The sequence below is a fragment of the Anastrepha ludens genome, chromosome 4, assembly GCF_028408465.1.
Source record: "Anastrepha ludens isolate Willacy chromosome 4, idAnaLude1.1, whole genome shotgun sequence".
Lineage (NCBI taxonomy): Eukaryota > Metazoa > Arthropoda > Insecta > Diptera > Tephritidae > Anastrepha > Anastrepha ludens.
Window position 1 is genome coordinate 44931718 of NC_071500.1, and position 18457 is coordinate 44950174.

Genomic DNA, 18457 nt, shown 5'->3' on the forward strand with positions numbered 1-18457 from the left:
TGTAATGATTTTTTGAAATAAGATTTTACAGAAACTCACTTTGAGTTTTACCATTGGCTGCCGAGCGTCGACAACTATTAGAAAAATCATAGGCATACGCTTACAAATATCTAAGCTACTTAACTTTGAGGAAATCGTAAGAGCAGCGTAATGAAATCACCTGCAAAATCGCCCAACAATTGTGGCCGACTCTTAATGTTAAACGCACAAAATCTCTGCTAAGCCAAAGTAAGCATAGTCTAAGCACAGCGATTTTAGTCGTAACTGTTAAGAGGTAGGCACGCCCAAAGAATGGGTGTTCAAGCACATGACTTCTGTAAAAGTTGTCTAGATGAGGAGGAGCAAGATACAATCTCGCACCATCTGTGCCATTGTCCTGTTCTATCAAGGCTAAGTTTACCAATCTAGGTAGAAATCAGTGATATTCTAAAACTTTTGAAAATATCACACTGGTTTTAGGAGAGATAGGAGAGATGTTCCCCACGCCGCATCACAATGGGCTATGAACCTGAGAGCCCCCACAAGACAACCGCTTGAACCTAAGTTAACCTATTGAGATACCGGAATTTGGTTAAAAATTGGCATGGTACCACCCATTTAAAAAAAAATTGCTTCTGTTGCATTTCGGTTTTTGGAGTCCTCATTTTGCGAGTTGGCATTTGCTCATAAACATAGTTGGATGATGACTGGCCAACCCAGTTGACTTAATTTTTATCCGCAAATTAAAACACGAAATTTAGATTGAAAAAACAATTCTTTATTTTATAAACGTAAATTATTTCGAACCGAAGCAAAAAAGGGCGATGAAGTCATTTATGCTTAATTAATTACCGATACCGGGGGAGCTGTGATGGCAAACGAAAACGAAACTGTGTGGCCAACGAAAACGAAACTGTATCAAAAGGTGCGTAGGCTGATCCTTTTATAATGGTTTTGGGCACCGCTATCCCTTTATCGATGCTAGGTGAAGGGGAGATCATGCGAAGACGATGCGACGTGGGCTTTATGTATTTTTTCGGCATACATATGTATCGATGTGCATGTATGTTGTTGGCAATGCAGATGTACTAAATTCTGCACAAAGAAATGATGAGTTAGTGATAACAACAAAGTGTAAAGCAGCGAAGAGCGAAATGAACGATGAAATGATGAGTAAGTGATAACAACAATGTGTAAAGCAGCGAAGAGCGAAGTGAACGATGAAATGAAATGTGAGCGATAGAGAAGTGAAAGGAATAGGGTGAGCCCAAATTGTGGGTGATGCGAAAATAAACCTTAAACCCTTAACAATAGTCATAATCTTGTGACCTCCAGTTGGTAATAAAAAAATCAAACTCGAACTCTAAGGAACTACGAGGGCGGGTCAATAAGTCCATGACTTTTTGTATTTCTGACCTCTTTACTGAAACAGAAATACTGCTCTGTCAACAAGCATCTGTCAGTTGACTTCTGTCAAAATTTGAACGTGCTGCGTCACTTAGTTTGTGTTTTACAGCTACCTTTATCAGACTTCCTAGTAATACACAGTCAACCACAAACGCAATCGTGTAACAACTTCACAGGAAGGTTTGGCGTTGTTTAATCGCAATATGGAGGAGTTTTTGCGCCGTTTTGTAACCGTGGACGAAACATGTATCCATCACCACACACCAGAGACCAAACAACAGTCGAAACAGTGGGTTTCTAAGGGTGAATCGGCTTAATAAGCACACGAAATTCAGTTTTTCCCATTTTCTCTCAAATTACTGGGTAGTCTGATAAAGGTAGCTGTAAAACACAAACTAACTGACGCAGCACGTTCAAATTTTGCCAGGAGTCAACTGACAGATGCCTGTTGACAGGAGCAGTATTTCTTTTTCATCAAAGGGGTCAGAAATACTAAAAGTCACGGACTTATTGATCCGCCCTCGTATAATGTAGATTTGGTTGGTAGAGAGAGTTGCATGTGAGAGCTAATCATTTTTATTAGAGCGGTATTTCTCCGACCTTTTTTTGTCTTATGTTTTGTTCGAAGGATATACAAACTTCAAGCTGATGTTAACAGTTTAATTAATTGGTGTAGTATCCCCCGATTATCGCTTAATATAAAAAAATGTTTTAAACTCTCGTTTTAAAATGATGTTCATTCCTAATTGCTATAACATAGGTGCCGATATACTTCAATCTGTTGAAGAAATCAAAGATCTAGGAGTTGTTTTTTATGTACGCCTTACATTTCTTAATCATATAGATTTTATTTTCTCTAAATCGTACTCTATACTTGGTTTTATAAGAAGGAATAGTTTGAAATTTGCAGATCCTTACATATACTCTATTTACGGCATTTTTTCGATCTACATTAGAATATCCCGTGTTTATTTGGAGATCTTATCACCAATTCCCTACCGACAGAATTGAAGGAGTTCAAAAAGTTTTTCTTAAGTTTGATCTCAGTTCTCTGAATTTCTCAGATCATTCTTTGCTTTGATAATTGGAAACACACTCTACTTAAATTCCTACGTTGCATTTTATATTACATGCTATTCGTCCGCTAACTTTGCACCTTTCATCAGTCTTATAATATTGGAAAGTGTGTTCAACTCGACCTAATTATTGTACGTATCTGTCCGAGGATATCTGACGAGATGATTTGGTTTTTTGGGTATGCTGCCAACTGTTGTTATAGTTCTATTAGAGTCATTGTCGGTTGCACTTTTCTATAAAGTTGCCAAGTATTTTGAACACAAGCATCTAGGAGTTACGCAAAAATTCTGGACCACCACTACTTTCTTCCTTTCAATCAAGCATTTTTGGTAGCGACAGACCTCTGAAAGCCCTAAAATATATAAAATAACAACTAAATATAAATGAATCTATTAAAAAAGTTTAAATGAAGTACAGAAAATTATATGAAATGAGAAAAAACATGTACCAACGATTAACATATGGTAACGCCTTGAGTCCTCATCCGAAGCTTTCTGATAATTTTTATTGGAGAAGATTTTTACGTGGCGTGTCCCAAACCCAGCGCACAACAAGGCGCTCTGCCTTCCTACATTAGCGCGCTCTCGAACGGCCGTTCGGAAGCTATCCAGAGAATACTTGGGCGAAGTCCGGGCGTTGTAAGCTGCTTGGACCATATACAGAAGGATAGTCCTGGCTACTCCCAATCAGGTACTCCCCCTACTTATGTGGACTTCTACATATGCAACCATCCTCCAATCAAAAAGAAGAAGAAGGACGCCTTGAGTCAAAATAAAAAACAAAAATAATATATTACCAAAAAGCAAACAACTCGGGATTTTTTACCATTACATTCTACTAGCTCACAAAATTCACGCGACTATTTTGCCAAACACACCAATAAAACTTTTCAGATTTTCCCCTTCCAAAAGAGTTTCAAGTTACCACTTCGAAAAAATTCAAGAATTCACAGAACGAGTTAAAGACGAGTCCAAAATCGTCCTATGAAAAGTGTTTTGAAATTTGAGGAAAGCGTTGTTATATGTTTAATGGTTAACATCAAGACTGAATTGAAGGAAATAAATTAACTGTAAGTAAATAATTCAACCCTTTTTGTTTTTATTAGCAAATTCCTGGCCCTTTTTATGCATGGGTTATTTTTAAGTAATAACGAAGAAAACTACGTTGGAGCTTTTATTGAACACGATACACTATTGCGCTATTATTTTAATGAAGTAATTAAAAAGAAAACTTATCAATGTGAAAAAGATGTACAGTCGATTCAACAATCCTTTGTCGACGAAGCCGAGGAAGCCTGCTTATCGAAAGGCGCCTGCTGCTACCACACATCGAGAGTGTATGATAATCTCGCATACATATGGATTGTATCGGATGTTTATTTAAGAGCTTGAGAAGTTAAATAATAATACAAAACAAAAATATTGTTATAATGAATTTTTTTATTATAATCTGGTAGATAATTTCATGCACGAGTTGGTGATTTGTCGACATACGCAAATGATAAAAAGTAGTCCAGAGGCGTTAAATCGCGCCAACGAGGCAGCAAGTTAACAGGAATCCTCCTGGAAAGAAAGTTGTCGCCGATTGATTTTGCAATAAATCGATTTTTAAGCGCGCTGTATGGCAAGTGCTCTATGAACTTCGCGAACAGATTTATTTTTTGCAATGTAAATTTCCGCAATTTGGAAGCTTTATTCTAGTGTTTGATGATTCATGATGACATGTCAACACAGTTTGCCATTCTCAGCTGTCAAACTATAGTTATAGATATCGATAGTTCTCATGCAGCTAAAATATCACCCGATATTTGCTTCTCTACGAAAATGTTTGGTTAAATTAAATCCGAAGTAAAAATATAAATGTGTGTGTACTTATATATGCTATCATGTCATCATATACATATATACATATATTTCTTTGCAACCAAAATTACCTTCTCGAGCTATGCAAAGCTCGATTTTGTGAGTTAATGAAAGAATGCACGTTGCGTGAGCGAATTCCTGAATGCCGCCATACGCCTACAACCGCATTTAAAGTGATTAGCCTTAAATGCCAGGAAAAACATAAAATCAAATAAAGGTGTCACAGCATATGTAAGTGAAACAGTTAAACGCGCTCGAAAGTGCCACAAATGCGATACAAGTAGATTGAAGAGTCTATGAAAGTTTCGAAGAATTCAAATAAAATATACTTAGCTACGTATGCATACATAAGTTCGTATATTTGAGTACATATACGCTCATGGGAGTCTTTATTTAAATATATATATAGGTATATATCTGCGACGATATTTATATACAATTGTATGTGCACAGTTGCTTAAAATACTGATATGTGTGTGGTACGTCCATACGTCCTACTCACGTTTATTTAAATGGGTTTGCTACTTCACTTTGGTGTGCGTTAGGTTGGTGTATGCAACGAAATTTTACAGTCATTATACGACACGTTATTCGCCAGACCCTCACACAAGCGCACATTGAGTTTACTCACACATTTACATTAATATTTACCTATACCTACATGGATATAGCATTTCGGTCTGAGCGCTACCGTTGGCTTTGTCTGCATTGTCTCACCTATGCGTGCCCATGCCTGTCAACGAAACACGTCGCGTAAAAACGCAATTTTCCCATTCAACACCGCACAAGTTTTGTGGTTCTCATTCACACTCTGAATGTTAATGGAGAAAAGCAGAACGTACCCATAGTAGAAATATGAGTGCACCCCTAGGAAAACATTTGGCAAAATTTGCAGTGCAAGTGATCTAATAATATTCAGCTCAATGCTTGAAACTTTATAAAGAATGCATTCATACGATTTATTATGTACAATACGATATATTTTTAACTAGGAAATTCCATTATCGAAAGTGGTTACTATTTCTTGTAATCACAACTCTAGCGGCCTCATAGGTTAGGTCACGGTGGTAGTTCTTCTGTACCTTACAGATCCATAGTCATACTACTGTGCGACGCGGGAACCTCATTTGTGGCTGTTATGAAGCGCAGGATAGGCCCAATCTCCACGCGTACAGTTCCGTAAGAGAATTGAAAAAGTATAATGCCCTCGTAACGCTATCAACAAACTAAAAAAATCCTACTTATATTGTCCGAACGTCAATAGTTTATGTTCTCTGCCCGTCTTTGGAATAACTTACCGCTAAAAATTTAATGTATAAAAGAGAACTTGGGCTTCAGATATAAATTATCTGGTTATTTTGCGAAATTGCTGAATGTACTCATAACTTCTTATTCTTTAACTCCAATCAATTCCTACCTCTACTACTACTTTTTTTTTAATATTTTCTTTAACACCTGCTACAACTAAAACTTCTTTACTACGGCTGCTTTTTTATCACTACCAAATTAATTTTTTTAATTTTTTTTTTTGTTCATTTTGGTAATCTATAATTTCATTGTAAAAATAGCCCAGCCACAGCAGAATGAGGCGTTGGTTGCATGACTACGATTCAGAAGTGCTCAAGATCGAATTTCTGGGCATGAAACACAAAATGATATTTTTTCTAATATCGATTACCTCTCAGCAGACAGTGGTAGAACTCCGAGTGTATTTCTGTCGTGAAAAGGTACTTATAAAACATATCTGCGCTAGAAGTCGGCATAAATCTATAGGACCCACAATTTGAGAAACAACATCACGACACACATATGTGGAGAGGCTCAGCCAAGCATATAATAAGAGCCAGTTACATATACTCGTAATCTAGATATAATTATTATCATATATAAGGCCTAAGTAAATTTTTTTGAAAATATAATCACTAATCATTACTAGTTACTGAAATATTACATTTTTTACTAATTTTACCTGAGCACACTAGTGAATAACGGTCGTTTGTAGCAGCTTAAAATAATGTAGGCATATGTTTAAAAATACCCTCAGGATTCCGAGATGATTTGATTTAATCGAACTCCTTTGTTCCTCATTCGTCAATGTAATTTTTTAAATTTAATTTTAACTAGTTTTCAATAAAAGTAAATTTCGTTCTAGGTATAACAACAACCGCACAAATACAACTTGATATTTGTCTTTTCTTAACGGTATGCCCTATTTTCGCCACGCAAATGTTTTTGTTATGTGAAGGAAATGTTCAGCATCATGAGAAAAAGGAGATTTCCGATACCAATTATAGCTTATATTTCAGGTCCGAGTATCTGAAAGGTGTCCATGTATCCAATCCAGATACTTTATACCATATTCTACCAACTGATATTTAGTTTTATTTTAAAATTTTTAAAATGTATACTTTTATCGAATCCAATATGTATAATAGAATTTTTAAGTTATTTTTCAAAAATTATATTCTTTTGAAAGTCATTTTTCAAAAATTATATGCCAGAATTTCACAAGGGGTATGCGCGCTTTCATCTTCGATCGGTATTATACCAAAATTAAAAGAGCTAAAAACTGCATTTTTCTGAAAGTACTGACTAAAAGTTTTAAATTTTGCTGAATTTTTGAAAGCTTTGTATATAGTTTATAACTGTGTGATTTGTTGGTTTTTATTGTAGTATGAACTGCATTTTTATAAGAAGAAATATTAAACAAAAAATAAATAAATAGCCCAACTTTGCAATATGCCGGGCCTCTATTATTCTGAAGACAGGTGCATGCTTTGTTTTTCGGAAGAAATGATTTTCAAGTCTGACAACACCGCTGTACTCATACTTATCTACAGTTAAAACTAATGGCTTTCACAAACATGTAGGCTGAACAAAGATAGTTTTCGGCATACGAGGATTAAGGAATTGTTGTGAAGTCACGCAAACTGATCGTAAATTCATTATTGCTGGAACTTTGCCAGGACAGCACGAACAGTAGTTTTCTCTACGTGGGTACCTACAGCCACATTGCATACACATGCATTTGTGGGCCGTATTGTGATTATAGGTGAAAATTTGCGCGCTCGCAAACCCTTTGTCTGTTGATGCGTGTGTCTTAAATTTGGCAGCGACACATTTTTGGCATAGACATTTTCCATGGAGTACACGCATGTAGGCACTTAGACGCCGTGCCCATGTCGCCTAGCGTAGCTTCTTTTGAAAGTTGTCGGCGCAAACTTTTCTTTCTCGAACACCTTTGTACAAAGCCTGTATTAAACACATGCGAGTGTATATGAAGGTTTATTCATGTGTAAACCCATATGTATGTATTTATGTATATATGTAAAAGCAGGCTGTTTACAATTTGGCATTCCTGCGTTTCACCTCAACTCGTTGAAGGTCGAAACACTCATATAGGGTACTTTATTAAGACCATTTTGCGAAGCCTATAATTTCGGACAAATAACCGACGTAGCTTTGCTGCAAGTGGCGCTTCTCTGGATAACATCTTTGCATAATGGAACACGAGATATGTTGGCCATTCAAAGACGAATCAAATGTGGTTTGTCTGTATTGACAAATGATCTGCTTAGATCCGTAGAAAAGAGTTGAGTCTCAATAACAACTTCAGTATGGATTTATTTGAGAAAATATCTGAATGGGGAATGGATTTAATTTCAGGGTGCTTGGAGTAATATGTGCATTCTACGTAAAGAATTCATTGAATTGAATTTGAAGAGGTCGAGCCAAGGAGCACCAGGAGATTTGGTGGCTCCTAAAACACTCAGGCTAAAAAGCCCATTGTATTTAAAGCTCTGGAAAGGGGGTAGATAGTTAAGGAGGGAGGGAGAAAAGTATCAGAGAAAGAGATAGGAAAGAATAGAGACAGAGATAGAGATAGTTAGTCCTGTGAGAATTTTCCAGATTCTTTGGCGAATCTGTAAATATCCTCCAGTTTTAGAGAACGAATATTACTCATTCTCATGACATCGGAACCCAATACCCGTAGTCGCGCTCTAGCAAAGGCAGGACACTCACAGAGAAAATGCTCAGTGCTATCCGCCTCCTCCAAGCAGGACAGGCATACCGGGTCCTCGATGATTCCAATGGTGGTCATATGCTGACCCCATGGGTTGTATCCTGTAATGATGCCGACCATCAACCGAATGTCTTTCCTTCTAAGTTTTAGTAGAAAGTTTGACAGTTTTCTGTTCGGACTTGTCACAAAACACTTTGCAGTTCTGCAGCGTTCTAGACCGGACCATCGCTCTTTATGTAGATTGCCTACATAATCGTTGATCCAGTTCTTGATTCCTGCGGGACTGATTCCGATTATTGGCTCTGGCCCCTGTGGGGGCACCGCTGATCCACGGTTGGCCAATTCGTCGGCAATTTCGTTTCCTTGAACACCGGAGTGTCCCGGAACCCATATAAGTGCAAGCTCACGCAATGGAAATCTGACATCAAATTTCCTTCCGAACGAAACTGTGGGTGTCAGGTCATCTTTAGGTGCCAAAAACAGTGGATACTGCTCCGACAGCAACTTAAAGATTTCTCTGTGTCCCGAAGTTCCATCTTCGTGCCAGAAACCATATTTATGGAGTCTACACATTGCTTTTATTGCTTCCTGTTGTATCTTAAGATCCAGGGGGAGCAAATTAAGCATAGCATTTAGGGCATCACCAGAGGTTGTACTCATGGCACCCGTGATGCATAAACATACACTTCTTTGCAGCCTGTATAGTTCCCGGATTGTGGACTTAACCATGCTCCGTCGCCACCAGACCACAGAGGCGTAAGTGATGATTGGTCTGATAAGTGCCGTGTATATCCATAGGACCACAGCAGGTTTCAGACCCCAAGTTTTGCCAAAGGCTCTACGGCATTGCTGAAAAATCTTCAATGCACGATTCACCTTCAGTGAAACGTGTGTCTCCCAGGTCAGCTTCTTATCCAAGATTACTCCTAGATATTTAACTTCGTTGGAAAGACCAAGTGTCACACCTTTCAGTGTTGGAAGACTGAGTCCATCCAATTTCCGTTTTCTCGTAAACAAGACTATGGTTGTTTTGTTCGGATTAACGGAAAGACCTTGTCTCATGCACCAATCATCGATTTTGTCAAGGATACTCTGCACTTTCGTCCAAAGCCTCCTTAAGGATTTATCCGATGTTAGCGCACAGACGTCGTCCGCATATGCTTGGACGTGAAAGCCGAGTTCCTGCATCTCCGCTAATAGGGAGTCTACGACGAAGCACCACAGCAGCGGAGAAAGAACACCCCCTTGGGGACATCCTTGCTTGGCCCTGACTGTGATTTGCTCGTCGTCGCTCCCACCAGCGGTTAACAGCCTCTCAGAGAGCATGGAGTATATCCATTTTATAATGGCTTGATTAACTCCGTGTCGTTCGGCAGAAGAACATATCGAGCCGAAAGTGGCATTATCAAAAGCCCCCTCAATGTCCACGAACACGCCCATTGTGTATTCGTCATTATTCATTCAATTCATTAGTGGCATACATATTTAATATTAAGATGACTTAAAGTAATTTCCATGGCATTTCTCAGACGTTATATGTAATCGAGGGGTTGGGGTGGTAAGTGAAATGGTTGAAGTACCGCTTTGCCACTCCCCAAGCATCACAAAAGCGCCGCTTTGATACCATTATGAAACCTCCAACAAACAAAAATTTGCAACCAGCCAGAGCTGATGATGTAATGGAGAAATTGAATGGCATTAAGGTGGCGCACTGTACGAGGCCGCCGAAAAAAGAGGCACCCAGTAACCTTAATTGTCTAGCTGCCAAGCCCGGACACTTACAAAGAAAGGACGCAATCGCCTCCGTCTCTGAATGGTCGCCACAACTTTTGCAATGCGAGTTAAATAGTAAAGCTAGCTTTTTCGAGGAAATTGAATGGCGTAGAGTCCCCAGGACTTTCTGAGTTCTCCTTCTATTGTACTTGGGCCAAGGGTTATCGAAATAGCACATGAATCAAAGGAGCTCCATCTCTTCTGCGCTTTCCTGAGAAATAAGTTGTGTAATTCGCCTTTAACAACAGTCACTGAGATGCCGATGATAGTGCAAATTCAGTCGACCCCTTCCTGGCGGACTCATCATCAATTACATTTACCTCTAGGAGCATAGAACCAGATAATAGAAATGCTACCAGCACACCCAAGACATTTGATCTGCTTCTTAAATGAGTTGACTGGCCTTGATTGCGGCCTGACTAGTGTGAAAAATGTTAATGTCGCCCTCGCTCTCACGTTTCCTAAACATTTTATATGTCTGCAGGGTCTCAAAGCATGAAAGAACTAAAAGCGTTTGGCTACTTTAAGAAAATAGATAAATTGGTTGATTTAGAGAAAACCCTCCTCCGAATCCCCATACCATCTTGGAGTCGTCAGTGAATACAAAGATACCAGCTTCGGTTCAGATTTTCGCTTCGTTCCAATCCTGCCTACTTGGAAAGTTTTCACTGGCACGACCATCAAACTGCAGTTTACGGATAAAGAGATATGTACTAAGTTCGAAAAAATATGGTGTTAACAGTCAACAAATGCAACCAAGTTTCTTGAAAGATTGCCTCCAGAGACCAACCTCCTTTAACCTGATTGCACTTTGAGCTGCAGTAGAAATAACGTAAAATTCGATGAGAAGTAAGTGCAAAACAACATTCAGGGCAGCACTGGGACAAGTTTTACATGCTTCGGTGATTTGAATGCATAAGGTCCTCTGAACCCTTCCCAGTTTAGTAATATTATAGCCCTTCCGAAGAGCTTCCCTCCAAACCACGCATCCATACGTTCATTCCATGGTAAATAGCACAAGCTCAGATTTGTCAGAATTGACTCTGAAGCCGCAACTGGTTTCTCAGCGACTGAGTAATTTCCAAAATCTCAGCCGTGACTGTGGGAATGGTCCCATAATAATATTCTTATATAAATATATTTATTATTAATACCGCAGCAGAAGTTTTAAATCAGTTCTGCCAACAGCCAGAAAATTGATTTGATCGAGATACTGAGTTGGTTAGTCGAATAAAACACTGAGATATGTTTTCTATGAAAAATTTGTGTCGTTCGGGTTCGCTATAAGCGTTTTTTTGAGCTTTTCTCTATATAAAATTGTTTATGGTAAATGCGAGTACATACAACAAAACAAAAGAAAAGTGATTTAATGCCAAAATTGTAATATAATATTTTTTCCTTTCAATAATACGTAGTATTTGTTCTTTGATATGGTTATTAAAAGATAGATAATTTTCATATGCAATTGATGACTTTTCAGTCTTAGCATATCATTTGGTTATTGAGCAGTGGATGATTGTGAAAATTTACGACAGTTGGAAGATGCGTTTTCTTTAGAGAATGACGAGTTTTTTTTCACATTCCCATTGCTATCACTAGCCACTTTAGTAGCGATATTGAGGCAACCCGTACCATGCATTATTCGTCTAAATACAGGTACTCAAAATTTATATAATATATGTATATACATATGTATAAGAATTATCACTGTGCAACTTAATGTTAACAGAGACTAAATGGATGATGAACAGCAAAGGAATTCAATTCAAACTTTCATTGCAATAAGCATTCGGAGCATTCTAGTAATGAATTTTTGCGTCCCTCGCAATATTGCTCCATATTAAAAAGTAAGAGTACCAATAAATTAAGTAATCATCAAGCATACACAAGCAACTACATCTTGATCATTTCTGTGCGAAGGTATCGGCTTATGGCTTTGCAGTCTCTCTCCGACTCTGTCGCCTACCTGCACTTCCTGAGCACGAAGATTTTTCTGCCATGCGCTTCCTTTTTTTGGCAGGCATTTTTTCTGCATATGTGTTTGGAGTCAGGTTTAGCAGGCTCTCAATCAACACACTCAGATAACTATTTTCATGCGCCTGCAGTTTTAAAATAAGATATAGGATATAAAACTACTTACTACATTTAAAGGGATTTCCAATGAGAGGTGTTATTGCTTGTGTATTCGTTACTTGTGTGGCACGTAACGCCGGCTTGTTCAAAATAAACGTTGTCCGGATCAATACCATCCAATACCGGTCAAAAAAAATCCTTAATCATCTCTCGATAGCGCAATCCATTCACCGTAACTGTTGCTCCAGCTTCATTCTCGAAAAAGTAAGCTCCAATGACTCCACCGGATCATAAACCGCACCAAGCAATCACACGTTGAGGATAGAGAGGCTTTTCAACGATAACTCTTGTATTTCTTGATCCCCAGATCCGACAATTTTGCTTGTTGACGAAGCCACCGAGGAGGAAATGGGCCTCATCACTGAAGATGATTTTTCAATGGTTTCCGGATAATTTTCATGAATTTCAAAGACCCAATCAGCAAATACTCGACGTTTTTGATGATCGGCCGGCTTGAGTTCTTGTGTTAACTGGACTTTGTAAGCTTAAGCCTTAAGACCCAAATTTTTATGCAAAATACGCTGTAATGACGTTTGTGAAATGCCTAATTCCAAAGAACGACGAGGAATGGACAAACCTGGGTTTTCTTCAACACTTTCCGCTACAACAGCAATATTTTTGGCTGTTCTTGAGCGACGTGCACGGGTTTTATTCTTCACATCACCAATTTCTGTATTGCGGTCCGACAAGTTGCTTCACGATGACACAAAAATATTCCAGTTTTACGAACCGTTTCTGCCAAATTTTCACCATTTTTATAGTGAGGCTTAATAATTTCAATGCGTTGTTTAATCGAGCATCGTTTCATTTTTATTAATGGCGTAGTTTCTACTTGTCAAATACCGAAAAATGACAGCTTCAAAAGTGGTATTTACCGAAATTGCGGGCTATTCAAAATAACATCTGTTATTGGAAAACCTTTTACATGCATATGAAATATGAGTTACCTCTTTTTCTGTGATATTGTCAAAGCAATCCTTACTTCTTTCACTGCAGGCCAAACTGATAAAATCTGTGATCTACTGTTCCTATTCAGAAAGCGAAAATTGAATTCACGGCCGGCTACCCATTTGGCAAGGTTTCTTATGACGCTCCCTTGCCTGAATGGATATCTGGGTTTTTAAGACTCTTTTTAGCTCCTCCTAGAACTGAATTCAATAAACACTCAACCTCAGCACAATTCTTGTTAACTTCAACTTTTCTATTTAAAGCAGCGAGTCAACCTGCTGCCAAACCTTTTAAGGTTAGAAAAGTCCTCTCTCTGCAGTCGCTTCACTATTTTAAACTAAACTTTTAGATACTTGAATATGCTTCATAACTGAATTCCATTTTCGAATGAACTTTGGCATTTATAAATTCCCAAATATTGCCATATTTTTCCAGTTCCAGTTTTTTCAGTTTTCCATGCCAAGGCTAGGTAAGTACTACTTCTTACACTACTTACACTACTTTTTCTATTATAGTTGTATCAAAATAGCCGTTATACACACACTGTCAAAATTTGCGTGCACCTATAAAAGAACCCGTTACACAAATATATCCAAAAATGCATATATATATTTATTATTATATAAGTACAAAGTAGGTTTATTCGTGAACTTCACATTCAAGCGCGTCTATCTACCTAAGTAGGAAAAAGTTATTTTACTGCCTCTGCTCCTATACGCAAAAAACTTGAGAAGATTGCATTCCAGCTTTGCGTGAAAAAGATAAAGCAAAGACAACAAAAGGAAGAGCTGTCAATCATTTGAACCTGCATATAGTATGAATGTAGCAATTTAAATGCGTAATCTGTGCGAACGTGTGAACTGTTCGTTGTTATAGAGAAAAAGAAAGATAGAAACTTTAATCAAAAAAAAAAAAAAAATTCATGTTAATTTATTTAAAAACACATGAATGTGAAATTTCAAAGATAATCAAACTTATTGCTTACTCTTCACACTCAGTACATTCTAAGCTGGCATTCTGTTTAATTTCTCTTACTATACAAAGCGTGCGTCTTTCAAGAGAACACTTCTTAATCAAAGACTTAAAAATCACACTTCACCACAGCGTACAAGAAACTATCCCACTAACATCCAAATCAATAATTACAATAATATTTCACATTCTAATACAACTTACTGATACTCAAACCTAGGCCACGGGAATACAAGGTCCGGCACTCGAAGTGTACCAATTAAATTTAGTTTGGAAAATTACTTTTATTCAATTCAAAGTAAAAAATGTGTGAAAATAATACAAAATTAAGAATCAATTTAATTTTGCTCGATATGACTACCTCTTGCCTTGACTATGGCCTTGAGATGGTTCAGAAACGAATCGCAAGCTGCCCGAATGTGACTTGCCGGTATTTTAGCCCACTCGCGGACAATGGCTTTTTTAGCGCCTCGAAACTGGCGAATCTTTTAGTTCGGACCTTGCCCTCCAAAATAGCCCAAAGAGAATAATCCATCGGATTAGCGTCTAGACGTTATGAAGTTCGGAATGTTATTTTTTGGCCATTTTTGGTTCACTTGAGCTTTGTGAGAGGGTGCCGAGCCCTGTTGAAATGTCTATGGTCTGCGATGAGCAACCTCCAGAATACTCGATAATATTTCATATTTACCTTGACGCCAGGCTCTATGAAAACGTTTGGAGAGCACCCATCTACGGTTACAGCAACCCAAACCATTACCTGTAGCGGGTGCTGCCTGCTGGTGGCCAATCGATGAGAGCCCTTGAGAGCCTTATCCATCGAGTTGTCCATGAAGATCTAAGGTATAAATCCTACATTATGCACATATTTCAGTTTATGTCAAATTTCCGATGAAAAATAGTGCAATATTTCTGCAAGACTCTGCTTCTTCATACAAAGCACTGGCGGCACAAGATTGAATGGCTGAAAATTTCCATGATCACATAACACCGAACTTATGGCCACTTGACTCCCCAAATCTTAATACCCTGGATTACTATGTATCAACATCAATCCTTACTAAATTAAAATATACATCACTAAAGGAGCGCGCATTTGAGGAATCGCTCAAGCTCCAGTTCAGGGATCCATTCTAGTCTTTAAAAACTGAGAGCACTCAAGTAGCATAGTCTAGTTTTCGAGAGAGTCAGACAGTAGCATAGGAGATGATCCAGGGTTTCTCTTGTACCCCGCTCATTATATTTTCTGCAAGCATTGTTAAGAGTATATGCCTTTGTGACCCCCCTACCCAATATACACAAAGCCCGCGATTAAGAGCGAGCTTGTCAATTTCTTCCATGCATTCATGGGTATTTTTCGATAATAGACAATATGATTTGATAGCTTTTATAGCCGCTTGACTATCCACGTTTATTATTGCTTCTCTATATAAAAACCCTGCTGTTTTCGTTACTGTTTGAGACACAATGCAATAAGTAAGGAGTTTAAATTACTTTTTGATGCTTAAATAAATGTGTTTAAAACAAATAAATTTCAATTAATTAATTTTAATAAATTTAAAACCATTCTCCCAGATTTAAGAAAAAATCCTCTTGGATGAATCCTTTATCAACGAAAGGACTTATCTGAATAATCCTAACCATCATAGCATATTATTTATGTGTAACTGTATTGTCGGTACGAAGAACTTAGTTAAATGTGTGCATGTGTACATCGCCTTCTTCATTTCTGAAAGCAAACCAAACGTTGCAAGTAGTTCAAATGCTGAATCGATTTCTGTTGAATTTAGAATGGATGAAAGGATTAACACTCGACCATTTGTGTACAACGTCAGTGGTTGTGTCAAGGCATATTCGTACACATTCATCTACCAAATTTTAAGCGTCATTTGGGGAGGAGAATATTTTCGCAAATGTCCACCTATGTAAATTACAAGTTAAACAGAATTCACTTCAAAGTATCGGCAACGATGAGACAGCCCATATACTATGTGCTACGGACAAGGGTGGACCTAGGGAGGGGAGCCGGTTAAGCAGTGAAAATAATTGAGGAGAATGTAGAGCATTCTAGTAAATTGATTGAACTCGCTACCATTTAGACTTTTCTTTGTCTACTTATGAGTGGGCGCATTAACTTGGTTGAAATATCTTTTTCCCCCCATTGTTGAGGACATGAACGAGAATAACACTATTTTTAAGAACAGATGTATAGTCGCTGCAGTTCAATTTGTTCCAATTTTTCGCAGATCAAATCGCTGACTGCACCATAACGCTTCCCCCGTTAAAGCTTGGTTTTCAAAAATGTAGCGGGTTTATTCAATTGCCATGTGAGTGCCATCAAGGTTGCCTTTAAAACTATTTTTATAGTAACTTTTTATGGGTACTGAAAATCGTGTACTGTGATTAAACAAGTTTAAGGCTTAAATGAGCGATATCTGTTCTGGCAGTGATATAGTTAGGTAATAGGAATGATACTATTATTAATTTAAGCACATTCTATGCTTGGATTCCTTTTTGGAATTCCCTATATGATTTGTTCAAGTATTTCATAGTACATATACTTTAGAAAATTAAGGCAAGTAAGAAATTTAAAAAAGGTACATTCAACTCGACTCCATTATGTTGACCTTCATATTCGTAGACCAACATATCCTTGAATACAGATAATACACTGATGTGGTATAAAGAGCACTGAAAGTTTAGATAAATAACAGTGTCCTCAAGAGATAAATATACCTTCTGAATTGATCTATAACAGTTTTCGTGAGCCAAGAAAGTATATTTACCACATCGAGATGCAAAACAGTAAATGGTAAATTTTATCAAATTCAGTTTTAAAACAAAAAAGAGGTTGTCTGTAAAGTCGGTTTACTGACGATAGTTTAACGTGACAACGTCATAAGAAAATATTGATGGAATGGTTGCAATTTTCAAAACAAAATTTTAATTTTATTTGTTTGATAGATATTTTGTATGGATATAGAGGAGGAGGTAAATGGAATTACAATGGAATAGGTCAAGTTACATTTACACAAACGTGAAAAATGACGAAACATTTATCAAATTCGATTGTGCATCAGACGTTAATAAGTCAACAACACTAAGAGGCACCATCATCGATTTGCCTTTTTCAAGACACTTTACACTCGAAACACTCTCTTTCATTTCATACTTTTTCTATCATCGTCCTATTCTCAACAGAGAAATGGTTCATTACCATGCACACAGGGAGAAGGCATATGCAAATATTTACAAGTATGTGAATTTATATACAAATGCGCATATACATACATATACATACATATATATGCTCACTCAAGTAGGACAGAGCCAGATGTCGAACGTTGCCGAACGCGGGGGCCGACTGTGCTCTTTGTCGTTCGTTCCGCGTTCTCGCTTACACTTCAAGCACATTAGCTTACATTTGCTTGCGTACGGAATAGATTCGTATATTTGATATTTCCATATGATTTGTATGCATCTTTACATATAGATTTGTTCTTTTTGAAAACTGCGCTAAATTGTATATGTATATGCATGTTTATATATATATATTAGTATACAACATAACTTATAAGGTATGTGGTAAATATTACCGTACATTTTTTCCTCCATATATAATAAAAAAATTAATAATAATAACATTAAGACAACAGGTATTATTAACAAACTTGGTTTTATTTTAAATTCTTCAAGTAAATCAAATTAATAATAATCAATAAGAAGGCATATGCAAATACAAATACGTGAATTTATATATGTACATATGCGCATATACATACATATATACGCTCACTTAAGTAGGAGAGAGCAAGATGTCGAACGTTGCCGTTCGTTTGCTTTGTCGTTCGTTCCGCGCTTTCGCTTGCAGTTCATTCAAGGTAACGACAAATGAGCAAGGTAACGGCAATGAGCAAGGCAACGACAAATGAGCAAGGTAACGACACATTTTTTTGTTAAAATCGAATGCTAAAATCGTTGGTAAATCGAATTATAAGACGTTATCACGTCAAAATATTCTGGATTAGAGAACTTAACAAAATAGGAAATACTTATGGCCTAAGATGGAATGACATGGAAAATTAATTAAACAAGAAATTGGAATGAGAAATGGGAAATAATGTTGAATAGCATTAAAACAGTCAACAAAGGGAAAATGTGGCAACGTGCAATGAGCTTTTAGGTCATAATATAGGGCACAACTACTTTAGGGACGATTTGAAGAGGTACAGAATTTCATTGGTTTTAAAAGCTAGCGATAGGTGCATTTTGCAAACCGGGTATA